Source organism: Lathyrus oleraceus, chromosome 5, assembly GCF_024323335.1.
Source record: "Lathyrus oleraceus cultivar Zhongwan6 chromosome 5, CAAS_Psat_ZW6_1.0, whole genome shotgun sequence".
In the NCBI taxonomy this organism is placed as follows: Eukaryota; Viridiplantae; Streptophyta; class Magnoliopsida; order Fabales; family Fabaceae; genus Lathyrus; species Lathyrus oleraceus.
In genome coordinates, this window is record NC_066583.1 from 91,581,838 (window position 1) to 91,606,273 (window position 24,436).

General features: G+C 34.6%; 1 long non-coding RNA gene across 6 annotated transcripts; it reads left to right on the forward strand.

The window, feature by feature from the left end:
* The first annotated feature begins 1,590 nt into the window (after nucleotides 1–1,590).
* LOC127087780 (uncharacterized) lies at nucleotides 1,591–11,664 on the forward strand. 6 transcript variants are annotated; one of them, XR_007790035.1, is made up of 4 exons: nucleotides 1,591–1,985; nucleotides 3,339–4,251; nucleotides 6,739–6,788; nucleotides 7,259–11,664. It is a non-coding gene; the product is annotated as an uncharacterized LOC127087780 (long non-coding RNA). The 6 variants fall into 6 exon arrangements; XR_007790033.1 differs by lacking the exon at nucleotides 1,591–1,985 and having other exon boundaries at nucleotides 1,992–3,537; nucleotides 4,161–4,251; XR_007790034.1 differs by lacking the exon at nucleotides 1,591–1,985 and adding an exon at nucleotides 1,992–2,835.
* The last annotated feature ends 12,772 nt before the right edge of the window (nucleotides 11,665–24,436 follow it).

The window sequence follows — 24,436 nt, forward strand, 5'->3', positions numbered from 1 at the left end:
ATGGAAGAGAGAGAAAACAAACATGTAACTAACTTTTACTCAGAATGAAAAACAATTAGAGTTCAAAGTCAGCTACAAACTGAACTTCATTCAGTATTTAAACTATCAGAACCTTCTAAATGTAATGCAAATTAACTCTAAATGCAACTGAAATAAATCTAAATTATAACTAAAATGGAGAAGTAGTGGAAGTTTTGTGATTTATTTAATAGATTTTTTAATTTGTTATTTATTTTAAATTATTAGTTAACAACTACTAGTATTCATTTATTTTTTTAATATAAAATTAGGGATGGTAAAATGGATCGTCCACTTCGACCCGTCTTAAGCTTGCTAAAAAAGGGACGGCGTGGACAAACCCGTCAAGTGATATTGGACTTAAAAATCTAGTCCACCCCGCCAAGGTGACGAGTTAGTGGACGTTGGGCTTGCCCGCCTAATTTTTTTACTTGTTTATTTTTCAATTTTTTAATAGATTAATAGGTATTTTAAAATATATTTGATTAAATTTTTCACTAAATTTTAGAATAATTTTTTAAAAAGCATCTTTTTAACGAATTTTACTTAAAAAAAATATTGTATATATTTACAAAGTAAATATATAAAATAAAACCATCAAAATTTGAAATTATTAGAATTAACTAAAATGACAACTAAAAATCATCAAGAAATTTCACCTAAAATAAAACCATCAACCAAAATTTTAAAATAATAGTTCAAATATTAACATTCAACCAACACAAATAATTTTTTTAAATATTTGATAACTAGTTTAGCGGACTGGCGGGTCAACCCACCTCTTTTTTATGGACTTATAACATGTTGAACTGGATGAGTAAGTCGGCAAAAAATCTCAACTCAACCAGCTATTTTTTAGCGGTTGCATAAAAGTGTCATTCAAATGTTATATGTGTTAAAATTTTAACATCTATATCTTATGAATTTAATTGATATTCACGGATAGTGTAAATAACTTTTACACTATCAGTTAATCACAACGACTAATTTATTTGAAAGATTTGGCTTTTATTTTAAACATTTAAAAAATAATACAACCAGATGATTGTGATGCATTGACAGTGTAAAACTTTTTACACTGCCAGTGCATAACAATTAATCTCATATCTTATTTATAAAAGAATTAATTATTCAATAAATTTAAAAAAATAATATTTTTTATAAATATAATTATAAATATTATAGATTTTTGATAATAGACTGCAATATATATATATATATATATATTATATATATATATATATATATATATATATATATATATATATATTATAATATATATATATTATATATATATATATATATATATTAAAAAAATATTTAAATAATATATTTTTTTCATATGAATAAGTGGATAGTTTTAATCTTACAAGCAATGAGTAGTTTTTTTTTTCTTCAGGATAAACTTACTTACTCTAAGTTTTATAGAATTCTAATATACCCAAATAAGACATTCAACTATTAATCCTATTAAGCGTTTATTATTACTGTAGTAGCAGTGGCCAAATTAATGATTAAAAATAACAATTCAAAGTATCATATTAGTATATGATACTAGTATATTAAATATGTACAGAGCAACCAACGCAATAAGTGAAGGAAGAAGAAAACCGTGCAGGTAGAGAAAAACGCGTAACACCACCAGTCTCCTCTAAAATCCTAACCATGAAAATTGAAAAGTACACCCCTGACTTCTATTTGCACCGAACACTCAATGAGTGCACAATCAGGAACTGAAACCCTGATTTGACCCATCTCATTCGTCGTTTCCGTTAACGCGTGGTGTAGGTAAGCACAAACAGAGGGATCCACAATCATTACAGATCCAACGGCAGGTATTCTCCCTCTCATCATCAACGGTCCAAATTCAATCACAAACAACGTGAAATCCTCCTTCACTGTTATACTACTCAAGAAGACTCATTCTGACTAACTCAGAGAGAGAGAGAGAAAATTGAATGTGACAGGTAATAGTAGTAATGTACAGTACGTTCATTATGTTAGTAGTACTATTAGTAATGAATTTGTAAAATGGAGTAATTATATTTAAGAGCTTAAATTGTATGTGAGATTTGTCTATTTATTTGAGCCTTATGTGTAGTGAACGAATAAGGAAAAAAAACTGAAAAAGCTGCATCATCCTCCGTCTCTTCCATTTTCCTTTTTTTGCTTCGATCTGCCATTACTTACCTGCTTCTGTTCATATCCATGGCGTGCTTCATAGCTACAGAGAGAGATAGCTAGTTGCGTTCAGAGACACAGTGGATATAGACACGTGTCATCTCTACGCTTTGCATGAGTGCACCTCTCTCTTTGACCAGTCTAATTAATCACCGCATCTTGAAGAGAGAGAGAGAGAAGGCGTTCGTTGAATTTGGACCTGTTTCAGTTTTCATCTTTATCTTTTTTTCTTTTCTGTTTTCTATTCATGTTTTTACCTCTTTCTCTGTTGATATTGTTTGGCCGCAAACCCTAGAAACGTCGGTGCAGACAGATCCGTAACTGTTTTAATCCATTCAATACACCTTTTCTTTCAGATCTGATTTAATTCTTAGTTATTTCCTCTTTTGGTTATTTTTTTCTCCTTTCATATCCGAGAATCTTTCTCTTGTTTTTCTGTTTTGGGAGATAAAAATTGACAGAAGAGAGTGAGCACACAGAGACACTCGATATAGAATTCTATACCGGTGCATTTGCGTGCTCACTGCTCTCTCTGTCAATTTCCACTGCGCCGGAAGAAATTACTTTCGTCCTGTTATGCTCCCATTCATCTCCGATCCCATTCTCAACCCTTCTCTCTCACACTCACTTCTGCAGGTATATGTAATTATCAAACAGTGTTAATTAATTTGGCGTTGTTTCTATGATCTTTTGTTTTTATTAAATTAATCTTTAACTTATACTCTATATCTGAATTTAGGTTATGAAATTGATTATATTATATTAAACAGAAGGCGTTGCTTTTGATGCATGCCTGCCAGATTAAGTGTCAATTTCTTTATACACACATAGATTCTAGATTTTTTCTTTATACATACAGATTCTAGACTATTATATAAACATGTTAGTTGGCATATATAGCATAATATCATGGACCATTCACGTCATTTCTAGTATGGTCCTCACAAATTTTTTCTATCACTTTTATCATATTTTATATGATTCTTTTTCATCTGATAAAGTAAGTGATATTAATTGTTGTTTCTTTTTCATCTAAATAGTTTATTCTGATGTAATGTAATTATCTTGGTTGTGATAAATGCTAGTTCTTGATTTGATAATATTCTGCACAAACGCTTGATTTTTTGAGTTTGATACAGGTGAAAGCATACAAACATGGAATTAACACTATGCATGCATGTTGGTTCTGTGCCTTCGATTTAAATTTTCTTTGCATACTCCTGTTGCATCGTCAAATCATGTCTTAGCACAGCAGTTGACTATCACTTCTATATACAGTGCTACTTCCTTCCAAACTTTTTCCAGGTTAACATGGAATACTCTATTAATGATCTTAAGGTATTTGAGACCAAAACTTAAATGTTATTGACAAAATTTTATTTGGATCTATATTGTTGTTGCTTTGTATGAACTTTTTTTGATGATTTTTTAATAGTACTATTTAAGTATAAAATCAATTTGATTAAACTAGTGGTTAGAGGTTTTGGTAGTTTATATAGATTCGAATTTCTTTTTACCAATATGCATAAGAAATAAGAAATACTCTAATCCTCCCAACTCTCAAATCTCTTCTATGAGGTTTGGTTTTTGAGTATATATAAGCTCATAGGCCAAAACATTATTTTCACCAAAATATACACACAATTATGAAAAAAATAATAATCTCAAGTCCCTCCTATCTCTTCCTGCCAAATAGATTGTGGGATTAATGTAATATTGTTGGATTAATGTAAAGGTTGATTGTGTGAATAATAGATGAATTATAACTTTTTTAACATCAAAATATATTAATAGCCCTCATTTCAAGCACAAAAAACTACAAAGGTTTTTAATAAAAGGCATTGGGTATCATTCCCATTATATTTTCTCATACTTCAAATTATCTAAACTTGTAATTTGTTAGAAATAAATTCATTTTTATCTCAGTTCAAACATAGATTAGTGGATAAGTCTTGTTACAGGTGAAATCTAGCTATTCATTGCTTGGAAGCCAACACTTTTGGAGGGGTCCTTTGTTTTCAGCATACTTGAAGAGGAACCTCCATAACAAAGGTTAGTAATTTCTTTTGGCAACTTCTTTTTTATAGGATTACAATGGGTTTGTAACTTTCCTTGGGGAGGGTTTTATCCTTGCAAGCAATTCACTTTAGTGTGTTTTGTGTGGTGGTCCCTTTGAAACATCACTATATCCACTCTATGGGGATGAGTTTGCCTTAGAGATTTGGCATTGCGTGTCTCATTGGATGAATATGATCTTGGTTCACTCATAAGTATTTTTGAAGGTCAGGGCCGTTAGGGATGACAATGAACAAAGTTTGGACAAGAAACTATAGTATCCGTCCCCTTACTCATAGTTTAAAAAAATTCTTGTACTCGAGTCTATATTCGTGTGCACCAACTTTTATACTCGAACCCGTATCCTACGCGTGCTTAAGTAATTAATTTCAAACTGTTTTTTGTGTTACTGATCTAACACAAGAAACAACCTAGGGAGGACACCAGACATGCAAAGAAGAGACTTGATTGCCATACACCTAATTGCAAGAAATTTTTCCATAAACTCAAGCTTCCACCGATTTCGCCTTACTTATGTTTCCAAAAGAGGAACCAAGTTATAAAGTAGTTTGAGGTATCTTACCCTCCGACCACCATCCATTTTATATTTACAAACATTGGATTACCTGGCCCAATGAAATTTCTTTTCTCCTTTCATACCTTTCTATAAGAAACACGACTAACAAGTCACCTTGCTCAAGCCCCCTTTCTATATTAACCTCTTCAATTGGGCACCATTGACCAACAAAGATAGACTAAGAGGGAAAACACATGCATGAATCCAAGCATGCCATTTGTCATTAAACCACCAAACCTCTCTAATATTTAGTCCACAATGCCTCGACTCACTTACTCTTCTCAAAGTTCACCTTAAAAACATGACATTTCTTTATAGTTGATTGTGCTCGATAATGTTTAATACAAGATAACCCCGTCTTCCTCTCCCCATTTTGGGTAATTGTCATTCAATATCTATATTCTCTCCTCCCCTCACCAACTTACCTTCTACCTAACTATTGCATATTAGCTCTCTTACTCTACCATTCTTAAAAGGAGACTTAAAGACAATCAACCATTTCTGAACGCTAACCACTTTTTCGGAGAAGATAGTTTTGTTTCGAAACTTCTAGAAACCTCACACCATCATGTGTCAAACTAAAGAAACCCCTTTATTAATCCTCCTTATGGAGCCTAAAGAAGTGAACACAGCAAATAACCAGAATAGATCTATCTAGAGGCGTAGGAAGCTAACAACACAACCACTACCACAACTAAATAGAAAATTCACACTTCCACACAAAAATACACGTGGAATCATATTTCTAAAGAATCATCCTATGTCTTTAGACTGATGAGATAGCACAGCTCTCACGAGAAAGCAATGACCTTAGATGTGACAAATTTGCATCAAACAACGTACAAAATTTGAGTATCTTCTTTTGTGAGGCATCCAACCTGGGAGGATTTTGCAGTCAAAGAAATAAGTGGAGCTAACTCTAAAGACGCCACTAGCATCATGGATTAAGGATCAATTATCCTTCATCCGAGACATATTCCTAGCTAAGTGTTAGCACACCCTCAAAGAACCAATCCTACCTAGAGTCGAAATACTAACCCTAAAGCAAAACATCTTCACACCACTAGGAACACTTGAAGAAGTTGAGTGGACGACAACCAAGCAACACCCATATATCATGCTCAAACCTCGTACCCCTAGTGTTACTGCCACCTTCACCAAACCCTCAAAGAATCGATCCAACCTAGAGTTGAGAGACTAACCCAAAAGCGAAGCTTCTTTCCACCACTAGGAACACTTGGAGAAGTTCGTTGGACGGTACCAAATGGGGAAAGGAAAACATGGTTGTCATATCTATCGATGAAGAGATCTTGCCACCACAAAAGACCACCCATTAAAGCCCTTGGTCTCCATTTCTTAAGGAGATCCTAATTGAAGACACATGGGTCTTCTTACCTCCTTTGAGGCCCCCGGATTTTAATTCAAATAAGAGTCTTCCAAATGTTCACTAGAAACTTTAAAAAACAAAAAGATTGAAGATATGAGTACTATTAATAACTGAGTTAATAGAATCCCAAGTAATCGAATTTCAAGGATTAGTCTCAAATGGAAGCCGAGATATTTAAGAGGTATAGAACCCAACGATTAATTCAATAATCACTCGATCATCATCAAGAAATCCTCAAGAAAGGATCAGCAACATTAATCCCAATAATACTACTTTTGAGTACTTTTGAGTATATTGGCCATTTCATATACTTTTGTTGTATTTAAACAGACTGAAGATATTGGTCTCTTACATTTTTTCCCCTTCTCAGTGTCACTCCCACCTTTTCCCTTAGCCAAGATACATCTCCAAGAGCATACCTTAACTTGATATGCACCTTTTAAAAGAAAAGGAGACAGGTTATAAGTTTGTTGTATTTAAATAGACTGTGAAGATATTGGTCTCTTATATTTTTTTGCAGTTAAAAAATCCACATAAATAATGGCTGCATGGATAAAAGATGAGTATTTGGTGAGTATGCTGGCCTTTTTAGATTATTATACTATATATATAATATTATATATATATATATATATATTATATATATATATATATATAATATATATATATATATAATTAATTTTAAATGTATAATACTTCATTCATAAGGATAAATCTAAGATGAACCTTTGTAAAATATTCTAAAATGGACTCTTACTACTCTAGTAAATAAACAGTAAGGTCCACAATTTGATGGGATCCATATTAAACGCCTCTGATTTATAAATACTCTAAAATAATACTACTTGTAATTCCTATGAACTTTTGCTCAAGAAGTTTAATGATGGTAAATTTAAGTCAATTGTTTTTATTATTGGGTGATTAGCTGACATGGCATTCTTACAAATGATGAATAGCTAATTACAAAGAAAATAAAGAATAATAATCTTTGTTTGGAAAAAGTGAATGAATGAATGGTATTAGTTTGTATATGATTTCAGGATATGTCAATTATTGGATCAAGAACTAGCAAGTGTATATGCCCTTATGGCAACCTAATCTGAGCTGGTATATATAATTGTTTATGAAGGCAAGGTATGTGGCTTTCCCTTGTATTTATTGTTTGTTTTTCAATTATTCAAGCATTTAATGTCGTTTTTAGTTTGATAAATAGCGGAAATTAGTTTAACTATAGTACAAGTACTGTATCGAAGTTTAGTACTAGAAATAGTTCTTCTATGAATGGTATGTAGAGTGCTTATAGAGTGTAGGATATGTTTGTATGTAGAGTTCTCTGGGTCCTCTAGTGTGGGTGTCATCATGTCTTTTATGGCTTGGAATGAAATAATTTAGGTTTCTTTCGGGGATTTTTTACTGCCATATCCCTTATCCCATTTTTGAAATGTTATTTCCAATATATCACATTTTAAAATTAAAGTCCCAGAAAACCCTATTTTACACTATCCACTCGCCCAATGGATGGACGAGTTCGTGATGAATTTTGCGTGCAGCAGGGACTCGGCCAATGGTTGGCCGAGTTAAAGAAGGAATCTTGTTTTTTATTTTATTTTTATTTTGAATATATTTTTAGTATTAATAATAAATGATTTTTGAATACTAAATTAATAATAAATGATTTTTAGTATTTTTTTCTAATAATTTTTTATAAATTAATTTTTGTTTTAATAATAAAAGTATAATCATATTAATTAAGCGTATAAATAATTGTAAGAAATAATAAACATTTTATTGATGTACATGAAAAAAAAAATACATTTTATTTGTTATAGTGATCGTCCGTTCCACATCCCGTGCCTACTTTTTTGCGTTTTTCCTTGCCTAAGTCTTCAGCTCTTTGTCTTGGGGGAGATGGAGATGAGTCGGAAGACAAATCTTGATGTTGATCTTGATGTTGCTGTGATGTATTGGGATACATTTTCATACCGTCGAAATCTTGAATGGAAAAAAAAGGGATATCCAATAGATGCTCATCCGTGAGATCAAAGTCAGGTAGTGAATGTGTTGGTTGTGTGAAGGTGTTGGATTGGATTGGATTGGGTGTGTTGGATTGGAGGATAGTAGATATTATCAAGGTTGAATGTAGAAGTGGGTTGTGCGAATGCAGTGTTAAATGTTTGGGGTTGAGATTGGGGGTTTGAATTATCAAAGTTTGGTTGAGGAATTGGAGTGTACTCTATAGGTAGGTGTAAGTTGGTTTGTGGTTGATATTGTTGGTTGTAAAAGTAGTTTGTTTGAGGGAATGAAGTGTTTGGATTTTGGTGTTGGGATGAGGTGGTATAAAATGTGTGTTGTTGTGTGGTATAGGTGTGATGGTATATTTGTTGGACGGATGAAGAAGGTTGGGCCCCAAATTGGGATGTGTATGTGGGGGAATGTTATGATGTAGGGGTGATGTAGTTTGCTGGGTTGAAGAAGAGACACATTGATGGGGATCGTTCAAAAATTATGTCGGAGCAACTTGCGTAAAAGGAATTAACAAAAATCAATTCATATATTCTCTACCCGGCTTAGACTCACAAAGTACCGAGTTCCCTTGTAATATCAAATGCCTTCTCTTTTTTCATTCTTTGACCTCTTCTTTATTCAAATCTTGTCAATGTGTATCCCAAGCTTGGACCATAGTCATATTATGGTGTTCACTTAGACATATTGGCTGAGACGGGATGTGTTGTTCAAATCCAAATTGGAGTGTGACCCTATTTGTCTAATGCATCTCAACGGTAAAGAAACATATTATATATGTTGTTGCACTCCAGACTTGACTGTCACTATAATCAGGCACTGAGTATAAAAATAAGTTTAGATAAGTTGAAGATTGTAATGAACCATACTTACATCATTTTCTTCCATGTGTTCAATTGCAACTCGGTACCCACGTAGATGACGACGACGATTGTTTCCGTAATGTATACCTCATTTGCACCATCTTGCATTTACAAAAAAAATATTAATAATGTATAATTTACTGTGAGAACAATAAAGTGCATTCAATGAAACTAAGTACCTTAATGCATACGGATGTGATGGAACCTCGGTACTAACTGGGGAAAACAACGGTATATGTGTGAATGCCTAGACACTGAGTAATACAACACATCCTCATATGCTCTTCACTCTTTTTTGGGCTGCCTTGCACATATGTCTATATAATGTTGTCAGACAAGCAGAACTCCAACTGTGTGTTACATTTTTCTAGGTATCCTACTAAAGGTAACCAAGATGAATGCAATAAATTGTGACTCTTATCTGACATTAAGAAAGTAGCAATTAATAATAAAATATAGAATTTTGCATGAAGAATGTTTTCCGCTTCCGTGGGGGAAGAATTATTTTTTAGCTGTGTTAATAGAGCTTCTAACCAAATAATTTTTACAGAAGCCCCATTTTTACCTGAAGCGGTCAGTTTGATGCCTAAATTCTCCATGTAAACATCGTTAGTTACATTTGTTGGGCCATTAATAGGTTTACCGTTAATTCGGAGACCGATTAACATACTCACATCCTCCGGTGTAATAGTACATTCACCAATTGGTAAATGAAAAGTATGTGTCTCGGATCTCCATCTCTCTAACAACGCAACAACTAGTTTGGAGTCTATTTTTAAACTTGTTATTTTTGCTACATTAGCAAAACTGGCTTGTTCTAAATACAGTATTATAACAACACTTGGTTGAATATGAGTATGAGAATGGACCCAGAACCTAGTGTCTTCCTGAAATGTAATAAAAATCATAATGAATATTTTTGGTGATGAGAAGCTGAATTAAAAAAAACGTAATGAATACGTAGACTTACATATTCCGCAATGTTTGTTGCTGTTCCACGGTGTGATTCTCCCATCCACAACAAGGACATTATATATATATATGAATTTGAAGAAAATATTCTGCAATGCAAATATTTGATGGTTGAAAAGATTTGATGAAAAGATGTTGATGATTAGAAACTCATTTATAGTGTAGGAAAAAAGATTGTTGATTGTCCCATAAATGAGCTTCTCATCATCAACAATCTTTTATTATTTTCATATATGTCTCACATAATCATATGTTCACAACTTAATAAAATAATTATTTCAAAAATTCATTACAAATTTAATACAACAATATCGATAATACAACATAACATAGTTCTACACTTTGATTATAACGTTCATTTAAGAATAATTTGACCAAACTAAAGAATTACAATAAACTAAGTTAAACTAATTCAAACCAAAATTAAAATAATAGAATATAATAATTAAGATAAAATTTAAATAATTAAGAATATCTAAATTAAATAAGATAAAATATCAAAAATAAATAATATAATATATTTTATTAAACAAAAAAAACGAATTTGAGTTGAACTACGACAAATAAATCTTAATTGACAACAATAAACAATATTGACTTGAACGATAATTAATATTGAGTTGGATATCGTGATTATGTTTGAAAGGGACAACGTGATGATGGTGTAGTATGGTTGAAAAGAAAAACTATAATGGAATGACGAAATTTAGAAGGTCGTATGATTATAAAAAAATACATAACTTTTTTTTTGTGATTGAGAATGTATGTTAAGTTTTGATATTGACATATTAAAAATTTTAAGATATTAAAAAAATGATCAATTTGATGATTTTTTGAACCAGATGGTTTTATAAAACTGACTCCGGTTCTTTGGTTCAAATGATTTTGGACGGTTCAACCCGATTTTTCCAGTTTTACTCCGGTTTTGACCCACTAACGATTTTGAAAGATTAATCCAATCGGATTCATCTCCGATTCCCGATCCAACCGGTTGAACCAGACGGTTCGGTTCAGTTTTTAAAACATTGCTTCCAATACATTAAATTAGAAAAAAAAACTGAAATACTTTATAGAGTATTTCCCCAGATCAAAAGACATTGCAAATGAGTTTTAATATGAATAAAAATCAAAAGATTTTGTCTAAAAGTTCTAATAAAATTATAAAATAGGAGGATTTACTGGATCTGTCCCTATTTGTAATATATGTGAATTAAAAGAGTTGAATGAAGGGTTCCGATTTATAACAAATTTTGTATGTATCGAAAAAATCTAAAAAATTAATTACAATTCAAATCATAATGTTTTTCTGCTAGATTGCTCTATAAGCATTACATATAACATGTTTTATTTTCAATTACTTGGATCTATCATTTGAATTACAAAATCTTTGGCTGAAAATTTCTTGAATTTAGGCGGGTACAAATGCTCATATATTGAATCAAGTGCATGTTCGGTTCGTACAAGAAGGTTCTCAAGAATAAGAGAATCTTGTATGTCGTAATTAATATAAATGTACCTGACACACGTATAATTCGTAAGAAAATACTATTAAATCCTTTGAACTCTTAAATAAAATGAATAAAAAATAATCTCTCTTTTTTTGCTTTATTTTGTTGTATATTTACATTAAATATGGCCATAGCAAATATTAAGAAATACATATGCAATTTTTTCACATTTTTCATTTAAATTAAGCCACTACAAAAATACTGTAAATTGCATGATTTTTCAATTTGCGAGGATTTTTAGGATTTTTTTTAAAATAATCAAGTTTTTTCAAAAAAAAATCGAAAATAACCAATTTTTCAAAAAAAATACAAAAATAAGCAAGTTTGTAAAGGAGGTGTCAGACGAATTGGCGCACCCCCCAAATCAGTAAGAGGAGGTGCCAGATGCATTGGTGCACATGCATTGGGCCTCATGAAGAGGCGCCAATGCTTGTGGCGCCTGCATGGCCCTCCAAGAGGAGGCGCCAATGCATCTGGCGCCTGTGTGTGTTTTGTGTGGTGGACGCCTATGGTTGTGGCGCCTGCTTGTAATGGTCACGTGAGCGCTAATTCAACTGGCGTCCACGTGTTTTGTCCAATAGATGTTCCGAGAGATGACATTCTAGACCACCCCCAAGCTTGAAGCAAATAAGCACATGAAAAAAAAGTACATGTATTCTTTTTTGCAGTTCTACACATTGCACTATATAGATGGGCCAACACAGCTGAACCCCAACTATAAGTGTTTACCTTGTTAATGTTGCGTAATAAAGGTAAATACATTATATTCACAGAATTACCTATACTTTCTGGAAACAAAAAGTTACCAAATAAAATCATAATATAACACCGAACTTTTATTATTTTCTCATACTCGGTTGAATCGTCTGACAATACTATACTGGCATAATATTATTTAAGATATTTTAAATTTATATCTTGCCCCCTTGCTTGACCGGATGTGTCTCCCTCAATTTCGTCGTCTAACAAAGGGGCACCCAATAATTCATTGCATATATTGTTGTCTTGGTTAACTTGTCCATTCACTGCCTTCCCGTCTATACGGAGACCCAACAACATGTACACGTCCTCAAGTGTGACGGTACACTCACCAATCGGAAGGTGAAATGTGTGGGTCTCGGGTCTCCACCTCTCCAACAAAGCCAGAATGAACTTGTAGTCCACCGAGTACGAAACAACGTTTAGTAGATTTCCAAATCCACATCCTCTAATATATGGTTATATTAAAGGATCGTGGGGTACATATTCATGTACATGACATCTAAACCGCTTCGGATCCTAATAACAAAAAAAATAAGAAAATACAATTAGAAGAAGAAATACATACTCAACAAACACACATCTATAAGAAGTAATCCAAAAATAGAAATTAAAAAGAGAGAGATTACAAAGGTATAACACAAAGAAGATATGTATAAGAAGTAATCCTAAAATAGAAACTAAAAAGAGAGAGATTACAAAGGTATAACACAAAGAAGATATGTATTAGAAGTAATCCAAAAATAGAAACTAAAAAGAGAGAGATTACAAAGGTATAACACAAAGAAGATATGTATTAGAAGTAATCCAAAAATAAAAACTAAAAGAGAGAGATAACATACAAATGCCGAGATATTCTCGATTGTGCCTTTGTGTTCATCGCCCATAGTCAATAAAGACATGATTTGAATTTGCAAAGCTTGAGTTTGGTAGATGAAAGAAATGTGGTAGAAGAAAATACTTGAGTATTGATGAAGATGATTTGATATTGTTGATATGAGAGACTATTTATAGATGAATGAGTGAGTAGGTTTGGAACCTAAAAAGAGTGTGATTGGTTGCATGGAAAGGTAAGAGGAGACAAGAGAATGACAAAATTCAGCATGGAAGAGAAAAATGGAAGAGAAAGCTAGCATGTGAGGAATCTTCTTGGCGCATATGAAGAAATCACATGCAAGGGAAGAGGAGCCCTTGAGTTTGGCGCCTACATGTGATTTATCACATGCAAGGAAGAGGCGCCCTTCCTCTTGGCGCCTAAGTGTAGGGCAATTGGAAGGGGCGCCCTTCCTAGTGGCGCCTAGGTGTTGTTTTGTGAAGAGGCGCCCAACCCTTTGGCGCCTCAGTTACTTTATGGCGCCTAGGGAATGGGCGCCTAGGTTGGAATCTTAGGGCACAAAACTCAGAGATTCTTTGATTCCCTGGTGCTTGTGTATTCTTTTTAATCTTCTCTCTGCGTGCTGGATTCCTTCAACTGCATGCATGGTCAAGTTTGTACAGACAATTACCAAGTTATCAATGCAACGACCAACTATTTATGCTGTGTAGTTGAATAACTTAGCAATGCATTCGGTTTCAATTCCATTCAAACTATCTACATATTTAATATTTCAACACAATGTCTTCCACACAACATTACATGATCAGTGCACATGTCGAAGGTGAAATATTTGATCATCAATTGTTCGATTTTTGTTTTCGAAACACATAGGTGATTCGGTTTACAATAAATCGACGATCAAATTTTTCACATCTGAAATTAAGAATAGAAAAGAAATTACAGTGCAATAATGTGAGTCAGGTCATATATAAAAATCCAGTTTGGTTTGCAGAAAACCAGGTAAAATTTTATCAGAAGAAGATTCGAGATGATGATGATGTTCAACATATGTTTGATAGTCACGAACATTCCGGTTACAATGATATAGAGTTGTATATATTATCACATCAACAACATGAGTCTCAATACATTGATCAGTCACACGTGTTTTAATTGACTGATGACGAACAAGCTGAGGTGAATGTTCCAGACGATGAAGAAGAGGAACCTGAGATCATGGTTGACTCGATGGTGAACGCTGAAGAGGAAGAGGAGCCAATACCAGCAAGTCATGTATATTGCGCACCCCAACACATGACAAGGTTAAATTTGGGTTCAGATGAACCTTCGGGCGATGTATGGTACAATCCTTACGTGCAAATGCAAGGATCTCTGAAACAAGGAGACATATTTCGCACAAAAGAGGAATGTGTAAAAGCCATTAAGAAATTCCACATACAACTATCAGCAGATTTCAGAGTAGACAGAACTGACGCATCGAGGTATAAAGTTTATTGTTCGAATGAGCACTGCCTTTTTAAGTTGTCAGCTTCGTACCGGAAGAGGAGCGAGTCTTGGAAGATTGGATCAATGGGTCCATATCACACATGCATGCTGACATACCCAATGCAGGATCATCGTAAATTAAGCTCTCAGCTAATATGCGATGAAATATTGTCTGTCATTGGCGTTAATCCGTCGTTAAAGGTGAGTACAATAATCTCGCATATTAGGGCAGAGTACGAGTGCACTCCATCATATAGGAAGACATGGATAGCTAGAACAAAAGTTGTTGAAAAAATGTTTGGCAATTGGGAGGAATCTTACAAACAACTTCCAAAATACCTGTTGGCTCTAAAACACTATGCTCCCGGGACAATTTTCAAGATGGAAACATTGCCCGCATATACACCAGATGGTACGTGTGCTGTTGGAAATAGAATATTTCACCGTCTATTTTGGGCGTATCAACCGTGTATCATAGGTTTTTCTTTCTGTAAACCAATTATACAAATTGATGGTACATGGTTGTATGGAAAATACAAAGGAACGTTACTGATGGCAGTGGCACAAGATGGGAACAACAATAATTTTCCGATCGCCTTTGCCCTAGTTGAAGGGAAGACTGCTGAGGGATGGAGTTTTTTCCTAAGAAATCTCCGATTGCACGTTGCACCTCAGCCTAACTTGTGTTTGATCTCTGATAGACACCCCTCAATCATCAGTGCATATAATAACATTGACAATGGCTGGCAAAATCCTCATTCGAAGCATGTGTTTTGTATTAGACATATTGCTCAGAATTTCATGCGGGAAATCAAAGATAAGACGTTGCGTAAGAAGGTTGTCAATGCAGGTTACACATTATCAGAACCTTCTTTCAAACACTACCGCGAGGAAATAAGATTGTCGAACGAAGATGCGGTTCGGTGGATCGATAGTATTCCGTTGGAGAAGTGGACTATGTAAGTTGTAAATGCGCCTAAGAGGGGGGGGTGAATTAGGTGGTTAAAAATTCTTCGAACTTGTTTCCGGTTTTTGGTTATTTTATGTTTAAGTGCGGAAAAATAAATTGCGGAAAGTAAAAAAGACACCGGAAATTATAGTGGTTCCCTTCACAATCCGAAGGTACATCCACTCCCCTTTCGACTCGAAAGAGATTTCACTATAGTTAGAATTATGGTACAGCCTACTCACACCAATGGTGATGCTTACTATCTAACCTATAGGTAAACAAGTGTATGAAGAACAATCCTCTTCAACACTAACCCATGTGTCCAACACTCCTGGATCACAAGTTAAACAGAAATAAATCTTTTTGATGATTTTAACAAAATGTAGTATTATCAATCTTCTCTTGATTGATCTTCTCCTTAGATAAATAATTCACTCAATGAATAATATACAAGTGTTCAACAAAAAATGGAATGAGATGAAAATTTGATTATGAACACTTTTATGAAATATTGAACAAAATATGAAAGAGTGATTATCTTAAGTTTTTATGAAAATTCTTGGAGGTGAGAATTCATTTTAAAAATTCAAGAATTTATATTGCCAAAACACCTTTTCAAAGAGGTATAAATTTCTCATAAAAGTGATGAAAAGGTACAAGTTTCTGAAAATTATTTTTCACTGAAACGAACAGTGTTAACCGGTTAACCAAATGGGTTAACCGGTTAACGCGTATAACGTTAACAAAGAATTTCAAAAAACTGGGCCGTTAACCGGTTAACATTGTTGAAATGCAGAAAAATACTTTAAGAAAAATGTGTCTTTCATTTCAACATGTTAACAAATGGTTATGTTAAAAATGCAAATGCAGATCATGATTGTTGAACACTTGTATACTAATCTAAGAGTGAATTAGATATACCTTAGAAGTGAATCAACAATCTTGCAAACGGTTGACTTGAAAAAGAAGCTTGATCAAAATGTTTCTCATGCATATGTGGCTTGATTACTTTGATGCTTGAATTATCTTTGAAGCTCTTCTCTTTTTGCATTGATACATGTTGTCTTCATCAAAATACTTTTTGGATTGAAGTTTGCTTCTACAATCTCCCCCTTTTTGATGATGACAACCAACTTTGAGATAGATGCTTGAAAGTGAAGTTTCTCTAATTTGATTCTCCCCCTAAGTTTAAGAACTCCCCCTAAATGAGAGGCATACAAAATTCTGCATAGAGAAACCATTAGAGAAACAAGTCTTCTCCCCCTTTGGCATTAGCAAAAAGGAAGAAACATATGAAAAAGAAAAGTAGACAAGCATACACACATTATGTGATCATTAGATAAGCATTCAAGCACATAATGACGACAGAATTAAAATAAGTGTACGGTAAACATAATCAGCATAATCATAATCTATAACTAAAAACAGAACAACACATAACAAGAACATAGATAAAACATAATGCTTTAATCTTCTTCCGAACTGTCCTCATTCTCCTCGCCTTCCGCTTCACTACCGGTTTCACCTTCATCATCTTCCATGGGAAGGTTGCGAGAACTTAACACAAGGTTTCGAAGGCTTTTGATAGCGCGGGTGGTTTCACGGTGTTGGCTCATCATGGTGGTATATAGGAACTCGTTTGTAATGCCACCCTCCGGAATAGGGAAGTTTGAAGAAGAAGACCCGTCATCATACTTGTAAGATCCGTCATTGCATTGAATAATCCCGGTATTCTTCATAATAGTAACGCCGTTGATCTCATTGGAGGTAGGGGTCATAGCCAGGAACGGTTCTCTCCCGATTTCCATGTCTGTTAATTCCAAAATCCTTGAGATAAGACGACCATAGGGCAACCTTGTTTTGAGAGATAGTTGCTGTTTGAGATGATACATCATAGTAGGTAGCCAATTAATTCTGATTTTGTTCTTCACAGCAAATAGAACCTGCATCTCCAAATCATTGATTTGTGAAAGGTTTGAATCCTTTGGCAGCAAGACATGGCAAATAACATAATGTAGCATTCGATCATCAACAAACAAGTTCTTAGCATAACAGAGTATGCGAGAAGTGCGCTGTCCCGACACAACAACATCCCTTGGAAATCTACAGATTGAGTAGTAATATTCCATTTTATCATATTGAGCCCATTTTCCATCAACATGATTAACACCTTTCCGAAGAAAAAAACCTGAATAGGGAATCCTAAGAGACGCAGCCAGCGACCTTAGGTCTATTACAATTTCACAATCTCTCACAGTGGCAGACAGCATATGTTGATCATCATCATTCAGATTCAAGGTGAAATGGTTCAGAAAAGATTTTACCAAATCAGTATAAATTTTGCCATTATCAGTTATAAACTCATGCAACCCTTGATATCTCAACAGCTCAGGGAAAGTGAAAGTAATAGGGGTGAAGGATTTGAGATTCACATACTTACCCTTAAGAAGATGTCTAACCCTGACTTTGAAATCCATTCTTCTCTTCTTGGCTGTTTCCATTTTCATTTCTTCCTCTTCACTGCTAGATGCTGACACAGGGGCCTTTCCCATTCTTGGAGGAGCCATGGAAGAAGATGGAGAGTCTAGGATGTTTGAGAAGGATTTTCGGAATAGGGTTTTGAGAGTTAATAAGAGAGTATGGTTGAGTGGGGTTTAATGGGTTTTAATATCACTCAAGAAGGTTGAAAGTTGAAGAAATAAGATGAAGGGTTTATGGAGTAAATGTGGGAGGAGAAAGTTATGAGGTGTAGGTGAAGAGTAAAGCACATGCACCAACCATAAACACACATACCAAAATTAAAAAATTAAAAAAAAATATTAAAAATTCTGTATTTTTAAAGCTAACGCAGAGTTGCTGTTTTGGAGGCGTTAACCGGTTAACCTATACCGTTAACCGGTTAACAGACTGAAATTTTTAAAAAAATATAATAAAAAATAGCAACTCTGTTTTGAAAAATTGGGAAAAGATTTTTACAAAAATTTTTCACAAAGTATTAGCACTTATCAATACGCAACTTTCGATCAAAAAATATTTTAAAACCGATAATTTTCGGACATGCGAATGTAAGAAAAACAAAAAACGGCGAAAAAGAAGTACTAGCAATGCATAACATAAAAAGTGAAAATAAACATTTTTGAAGCTACTATACCACATAACAAGCAATTTGAAGAAAAAGTTAGATGTCACCTTCATTGAGAATACCAAGTTCTCGTCGAATCTTGAAGAATTGCTCTTTAGCCAATGGTTTTGTGAATATGTCGGCGAGTTGGTTATGTGTATCCACGAACGTAACATCTACATCTCCGTTCAGCACGTGATCTCGAAGGAAATGATGCCGGATATCTATGTGCTTTGTCCTTGAATGCATGACCGGGTTCTTTGTGATGTTGATGGCACTTGTGTTATCGCATCTAAGAGGAATGCAGCCGAGGTCTACGCCAAAATCCAGAAGTTGTTGTTTAAGCCATAAAATCTGTGCACAACAACTGCCTGCTGCAATGTACTCTGCTTCAGCCGTGCTAAGTGCGACACATGCTTGCTTCTTGCATGCCCACGACACTAGTGCATTCCCGAGAATGTGACAAGTACCACTTGTGCTTTTTCTATCGTTCTTACATCCTGCATAGTCAACGTCAGAATAGCCAATCAAGGAGCATATACTACCTTTTGGATACCATAGTCCGACGTTCGTTGTTCCTTTGAGATATTTCATAATCCTCTTCACGGCGGTGAGATGCGATTCCTTCGGGTTTGCTTGAAAGCGTGCACACAAACATACACTAAACATAATGTCAGGACGGCTTGCCGTCAAATATAGTAATGAACCAATCATACCTCGATATTTTGTAATATCTATTGAAACTCCGGATTCATCTTGATCAACGTACGTTCCGGATCCCATAGGAGTGGACATCACTTTGCAACTATCCATATCGAATCTTTTCAACAATTCCTTGCAATACTTGGATTGGTTGATGAAGACGCCATCCTTTGTTTGCTTGATTTGTAGTCCAAGAAAATAGTTCAATTTTCCCATCATGGACATCTCGAATTCTCCTTGCATCATGATTGAAAACTCTTCGCAAAGATCTTTGTTTGTTGAACCGAAGATGATGTCGTCGACATAGACTTGAGCCAATAAGGTGTTACCCTTGATCTTCTTTATGAACAAAGTCTTGTCAACCTTTCCTTTTACAAATCCCTTTTCACATAGAAAGTTGCTGAGGCGGTCATACCACGCTCTTGGTGCTTGCTTTAAGCCGTATAGTGCTTTCTTCAACTTGTAAACATGTGAGGGATTCTTGAAGTCTTCAAAACCCGGAGGTTGTTTGACGTAGACTTCTTCATTGATATAGCCATTTAGGAAAGCGCTTTTGACATCCATCTGAAACAATTGAAAATTCATAGAACAAGCATAAGCAAGTAATAATCGAACAGGCATAAAAGATTCGCTCATATAGCAAGGTTATAAGCAATTCGATTATTACTTGCTTATGCTTGTTCTATGAATTTTCAATTGTTTCAGATGGATGTCAAAAGCGCTTTCCTAAATGGCTATATCAATGAAGAAGTCTACGTCAAACAACCTCCGGGTTTTGAAGACTTCAAGAATCCCTCACATGTTTACAAGTTGAAGAAAGCACTATACGGCTTAAAGCAAGCACCAAGAGCGTGGTATGACCGCCTCAGCAACTTTCTATGTGAAAAGGGATTTGTAAAAGGAAAGGTTGACAAGACTTTGTTCATAAAGAAGATCAAGGGTAACACCTTATTGGCTCAAGTCTATGTCGACGACATCATCTTCGGTTCAACAAACAAAGATCTTTGCGAAGAGTTTTCAATCATGATGCAAGGAGAATTCGAGATGTCCATGATGGGAAAATTGAACTATTTTCTTGGACTACAAATCAAGCAAACAAAGGATGGCGTCTTCATCAACCAATCCAAGTATTGCAAGGAATTGTTGAAAAGATTCGATATGGATAGTTGCAAAGTGATGTCCACTCCTATGGGATCCGGAACGTACGTTGATCAAGATGAATCCGGAGTTTCAATAGATATTACAAAATATCGAGGTATGATTGGTTCATTACTATATTTGACGGCAAGCCGTCCTGACATTATGTTTAGTGTATGTTTGTGTGCACGCTTTCAAGCAAACCCGAAGGAATCGCATCTCACCGCCGTGAAGAGGATTATGAAATATCTCAAAGGAACAACGAACGTCGGACTATGGTATCCAAAAGGTAGTATATGCTCCTTGATTGGCTATTCTGACGTTGACTATGCAGGATGTAAGACCGATAGAAAAAGCACAAGTGGTACTTGTCACATTCTCGGGAATGCACTAGTGTCGTGGGCATGCAAGAAGCAAGCATGTGTCGCACTTAGCACGGCTGAAGCAGAGTACATTGCAGCAAGCAGTTGTTGTGCACATATTTTATGGCTTAAACAACAACTTCTGGATTTTGGCGTAGACCTCGGCTGCATTCCTCTTAGATGCGATAACACAAGTGCCATCAACATCACAAAGAACCCGGTCATGCATTCAAGGACAAAACACATAGATATCCGGCATCATTTCCTTCGAGATCACGTGCTGAACGGAGATGTAGATGTTACGTTCGTGGATACACATAACCAACTCGCCGACATATTCACAAAACCATTGGCTAAAGAGCAATTCTTCAAGATTCGACGAGAACTTGGTATTCTCAATGAAGGTGACATCTAACTTTTTCTTCAAATTGCTTGTTATGTGGTATAGTAGCTTTAAAAATGTTTATTTTCACTTTTTATGTTATGCATTGCTAGCACTTCTTTTTCGCCGTTTTTTGTTTTTCTTACATTCGCATGTCCGAAAATTATCGGTTTTAAAATATTTTTTTGATCGAAAGTTGCGTATTGATAAGTGCTAATACTTTGTGAAATTTTTTTGTAAAAATCTTTTCCCAATTTTTCAAAACAGAGCTGCTGTTTTTTATTATTATTTTTTTTAAAATTTCAGTCTGTTAACTGGTTAACGGTATAGGTTAACCGGTTAACGCCTCCAAAACAGCAACTCTGCGTTAGCTTTAAAAATACAGAATTTTTAATATTTTTTTTTAATTTTTTAATTTTGGTATGTGTGTTTATGGTTGGTGCATGTGCTTTACTCTTCACCTACACCTCATAACTTTCTCCTCCCACATTTACTCCATAAACCCTTCATCTTATTTCTTCAACTTTCAACCTTCTTGAGTGATATTAAAACCCATTAAACCCCACTCAACCATACTCTCTTATTAACTCTCAAAACCCTATTCCGAAAATCCTTCTCAAACATCCTAGACTCTCCATCTTCTTCCATGGCTCCTCCAAGAATGGGAAAGGCCCCTGTGTCAGCATCTAGCAGTGAAGAGGAAGAAATGAAAATGGAAACAGCCAAGAAGAGAAGAATGGATTTCAAAGTCAGGGTTAGACATCTTCTTAAGGGTAAGTATGTGAATCTCAAATCCTTCACCCCTATTACTTTCACTTTCCCTGAGCTGTTGAGATATCAAGGGTTGCATGAGTTTATAACTGATAATGGCAAAATTTATACTGATTTGGTAAAATCTTTTCTGAACCATTTCACCTTGAATCTGAATGATGATGATCAACATATGCTGTCTGCCACTGTGAGAGATTGTGAAATTGTAATAGACCTAAGGTCGCTGGCTGCGTCTCTTAGGATTCCCTATTCAGGTTTTTTTCTTCGGAAAGGTGTTAATCATGTTGATGGAAAATGGGCTCAATATGATAAAATGGAATATTACTACTCAATCTGTAGATTTCCAAGGGATGCTGTTGTGTCGGGACAGCGCACTTCTCGCATACTCTGTTATGCTAAGAACTTGTTTGTTGATGATCGAATGCTACATTATGTTATTTGCCATGTCTTGCTGCCAAAGGATTCAAACCTTTCACAAATCAATGATTTGGAGATGCAGGTTCTATTTGCTGTGAAGAACAAAATCAGAATTAATTGGCTACCTACTATGATGTATCATCTCAAACAGCAACTATCTCTCAAAACAAGGTTGCCCTATGGTCGTCTTATCTCAAGGATTTTGGAATTAACAGACATGGAAATCGGGAGAGAACCGTTCCTGGCTATGACCCCTACCTCCAATGAGATCAACGGCGTTACTATTATGAAGAATACCAGGATTATTCAATGCAATGACGGATCTTACAAGTATGATGACGGGTCTTCTTCTTCAAACTTCCCTATTCCGGAGGGTGGCATTACAAACGAGTTCCTATATACCACCATGATGAGCCAACACCGTGAAACCACCCGCGCTATCAAAAGCCTTCGAAACCTTGTGTTAAGTTCTCGCAACCTTCCCATGGAAGATGATGAAGGTGAAACCGGTAGTGAAGCGGAAGGCGAGGAGAATGAGGACAGTTCGGAAGAAGATTAAAGCATTATGTTTTATCTATGTTCTTGTTATGTGTTGTTCTGTTTTTAGTTATAGATTATGATTATGCTGATTATGTTTACCGTACACTTATTTTAATTCTGTCGTCATTATGTGCTTGAATGCTTATCTAATGATCACATAATGTGTGTATGCTTGTCTACTTTTCTTTTTCATATGTTTCTTCCTTTTTGCTAATGCCAAAGGGGGAGAAGACTTGTTTCTCTAATGGTTTCTCTATGCAGAATTTTGTATGCCTCTCATTTAGGGGGAGTTCTTAAACTTAGGGGGAGAATCAAATTAGAGAAACTTCACTTTCAAGCATCTATCTCAAAGTTGGTTGTCATCATCAAAAAGGGGGAGATTGTAGAAGCAAACTTCAATCCAAAAAGTATTTTGATGAAGACAACATGTATCAATGCAAAAAGAGAAGAGCTTCAAAGATAATTCAAGCATCAAAGTAATCAAGCCACATATGCATGAGAAACATTTTGATCAAGCTTCTTTTTCAAGTCAACCGTTTGCAAGATTGTTGATTCACTTCTAAGGTATATCTAATTCACTCTTAGATTAGTATACAAGTGTTCAACAATCATGATCTGCATTTGCATTTTTAACATAACCATTTGTTAACATGTTGAAATGAAAGACACATTTTTCTTAAAGTATTTTTCTGCATTTCAACAGTGTTAACCGGTTAACGGTCCAGTTTTTTGAAATTCTTTGTTAACGTTATACGCGTTAACCGGTTAACTCATTTGGTTAACCGGTTAACACTGTTCGTTTCAGTGAAAAATATTTTTCAGAAACTTGTACCTTTTCATCATTTTTTTATGAAAAATTTATACCTCTTTGAAAAGGTGTTTTGGCAATATAAATTCTTGAATTTTCAAAATGAATTTTCACCTCCAAGAATTTTCATAAAAACTTAAGATAATCACTCTTTCATATTTTGTTCAATATTTCATAAAAGTGTTCATAATCAAATTTTCATCTCATTCCATTTTTTGTTGAACACTTGTATATTATTCATTGAGTGAATTATTTATCTAAGGAGAAGATCAATCAAGAGAAGATTGATAATACTACACTTTGTTAAAATCATCAAAAAGATTTATTTCTGTTTGACTTGTGATCCAGGATTGTTGGACTCAAGGGTTAGTGTTGAAGAGGATTGTTCTTCATACACTTGTTTACCTATAGGTTAAATAGTAAGCATCACCATTGGTGTGAGTAGGCTGTACCATAATTCTAACTATAGTGAAATCTCTTTCGAGTCGAAAGGGGAGTGGATGTACCTTCGGATTGTGAAGGGAACCACTATAATTTCCGGTGTCTTTTTTACTTTCAGCAATTTATTTTTCCGCACTTAAA